Genomic DNA, 3,658 nt, shown 5'->3' with positions numbered 1-3,658 from the left:
TAGGTACATCCAGCTGACGAGTCCTAAATAGGAAGAAACGCGCGTCCTGGATTCCACTGCTAGCCACTATCCATCTTTGCTTACAATTCTTGTGAATTTAGGCTATATCGAGGCAATACGCACAGTATGTACATATGCCAACAAGAGACTGATCAGTTGCAGTCCTAAACATCAATGGGAAGATTCAAACAAACAATACTAAGTGAATGAGTGTGACTGTTTTCGTAATAGATTTATTCACACTTAACTGTGAGAATCGCCTTGTTCCATCTACTATCATCGATTTCATATATTAGTGTTTTAGTGCTTCAGCTCAGTTGACTTTTTCAAATCTACTTACCTTATATGAATTTACAATATTCCCCTACTTTATATCATTAGGACTGTAGAATATCATCTATACAGTATACTGAAAGAATAATTACGACTAACAAAACGTAATATATACTCCTAGTGTGTAATTCAGATTTAATAATGATTTCTATAGACAAACCTATTGAGTTGCTGATTGAACGCTATACTCGGATCCTAAGCTAGTATCTTAACCCCTAAGCTAAAACTACACAGCGACTTGAACACGAGAGAAAAGGCACAAAATATAAGAGAAGCACTTTACTCCAAAGGTTTATTTATGTATAGAAAATATAGGGTTTTTATAGTATATTAGAAGTCCTTGAGTAGCAGTGCAGTAATTAGCCAATCAGAACCTCTACATGTGACTTTTCATTTTCGCGATACTTCTAATCAAACGCTGATTGGATAAATTGCTTTTTAATGTTTCTTGAGCTTGTCATGTCTATTGCAAGAAATTTCCAGGCTCATCCCAACAGTTGCAAAGGGTTCCCCACTAGTTCCTCTCTTGACTGATTGTTGCATGACCAATCTGGTATATACTGTACTTCGATTAATAATTGAGAGATTTTATTCATATCAGAAATATATGGACGATACTTTCATTATTGATGGAGAAGATATGAACCTCATTGGAGTTTCGGATCGGTTCAAAAAATGTCATCATTTGACTCAATTCACAGTGGATGCAGAGGTAAACGGTAAACATCGCTCCTGATGTGAGGCTATGAAGAAGGTCAGATGGTTTTTTACAGAGATCTATATATAGAAAAGTGATTTGAACAGTTAGAGTGAAGGGTGTCTTTCGAAGAATCGATGTTCACCGGGGTATGCTACATAATACCAGCTGATCTAAATTTATTAGGTCTAGATTGTTTCGACCAGCTGCAGCTAGGTAACATTCCGCAAAGTACCGTATGCCATCTGGGATAAGACAATCCCTTGAATCGGAATCATATCGTCTCCATTGCCAACATTGGTTGGCACATAACACTGGGTATCATTTATTGTAATCTCCTTTTTGTTTGTTTCGAAAGACGCTTTGATGATTCTGAATGCATGAGATTCCCATCCTATAAGTTCTTTTCGTGCTTCTGTAGAAAACATCAGAGCAACTCCCTATGTGTGTGGAGCGTTTTCTTCATGACCAGAGTACAGCAGCAACTCTCCCGAATCTAACTTTTTCTGTCCAGCTTGGGTCCGATTGGTTTCACTTGTTGCGAGCACCAAGTTGTACTTCGTCATTTCCGTGAGCATTTGATTGATCCTCCCTGTTTTTCACATTGTATGTACCTATATTAATTATTGCTGTGGTTGTTAGAAGGGATATCGGTGTCGTGACTTTGACGAATAGCGGCTTTCAATGTGAAACGCCATAACTCTACTTCATGAAGAATCTTCAAGTCGGACGACAGAGTATAAATGGTTTAAGTTGTTCTTACTGGTTAGCGTATTTTATCAAGGTTATTTTCTGCGGAGTAGATTTGCTGACTCCACTCCCAGTCCTCATCCTTTACCCGAGCTTGGGACCAGCAGTAACTCTAGAAAAGCAATAGGCGGAGTTTTGAACACGTTTTTCTGACATTATATGCATGAAAGACTCAACTTTTTGACAATATAAGCATGTACCGGAAAGATCTTAAATCAATCTTCATCTAAGCACCAGGTTCAAAAATTAGAAAAAGTATACTAAGATCCCTAGATAACTCAACGTTAAAATTATCAGAAGTCAGGTAATTGCAAAAAATAGTCCGACCAATCGGTGTCAGCCATAAACTTCCTTTCCAGGGAATATGAAAAGTTAGAAAGTTAGTGTCTAGGTGTTTAACAAACATTACAAGGGAATATTAACAACTAATCTACCGGAAACAAGGAGTTGAGAGATTTTTGACCATGATAATATGGGAGCATGTACAATGCAGCTTTTGCACACCACCATACCTAAGCATCTGAATTAAAAACATTTCTATAACGAATGAGTTATTGATTCGTATCCCTTTCACAACTAATCGTTGGACTGTGTAGATTTTAAATTAATTAATGCAATACGCAACAAAGCAAATGATGTTCAATTTTTTCAGCCACAGGGTCAAACTATTATGTTCTGAGAATAGTGTAGATGGTGAAATAGGTAAACTAAAGAATACATTGCGGAATAACGACCATTCAGATATCTTCGTTAAAAAAATATCTATCAAGATGGAAGAATAGGACAAACTCGAACACAGTCAGCAAGAAAGCCTTCGAACTAAACACGTCGTCTTTTATTTGAAAGACATTTCACGTCGCCAAGTTACCAGTAATCTCAACTAAACCAATACCTGGAGAACGTGGCAAGGATGGGATACCGAAGATTCCCTCTTTGTGCATCCATCAATTTAACTGTACTCATGGAGTCAGTTACGTAGGCTATACTTGGAGTGGTCTATGCTTGCGTACCCGTAAACGTGTAGTGGAATGGTTAGGAAAACGTGTCATGAAATCTAGTAATAGCCCCACTATTTCTCACTTAATAGATAGTGAACATCGTATTGAAATAGATTACACACATTACAATGGTGTTCAAATTTCGATAGTGTAATAAGAAGACTTAATAACATATATGTAAAAAATATATATGAAAACAGAACTCTGACAGGGTTGCGAAATATGACGGTTATACGTGATGTTTATCCTATGACAGGTTAACATCCAGCCTGAAGACAAGTTATGTGCTTAGGAGAGTATGTAAGAGAATCCGTGGGAGGGAAAAAAGAGAGAAAATATGTCTGGACAACCTAGCAGATACATAGGATTCACTCACATTTAACAATGCAAGCAATCAACAGGCATTAGCAATAACACTAGCGTAAGATTCAGATAATCTGAAAATCAGAAATAGAAGTTAATCACGTGAGATTTGGAAGTTGTTGCACATATATGGTTCTGTGATATTCGTTTGGATTCCTTTTTGATTAAGATATCCTGATTGGATTTTTTTATTTACCAGTGATAGTTTTAATTCACCAAATATATCAGGGGTTTTGTCTATTGAAATTTGCTCAGTTAACACTAAGCTATTGACTGAATGAGATCATGAGTCCTATCACTTTTAGTAGAGCTTTGTTCTCTGATCTGGATGGTTTGGTCGTAGAGCTTCTGTCGTTCTTCTGAACAGCTTCATCAGCACAAAATTCAGGTAGGAGTGAAGTGTCCGAATTCCTCCACACATGACACACAGCTTGTCCTGTAGACCTCGATCTTGATTGATCAGGTTTGTGCTGATGATGTTGTTCAGAAGAACGATGAAAGCTCCACGACCAAACCA

Source organism: Schistosoma mansoni (assembly GCF_000237925.1).
Source record: "Schistosoma mansoni, WGS project CABG00000000 data, chromosome 1 unplaced supercontig 0034, strain Puerto Rico, whole genome shotgun sequence".
In the NCBI taxonomy this organism is placed as follows: domain Eukaryota; kingdom Metazoa; phylum Platyhelminthes; class Trematoda; order Strigeidida; family Schistosomatidae; genus Schistosoma; species Schistosoma mansoni.
Note: the sequence above shows the minus strand (reverse complement) of the source record.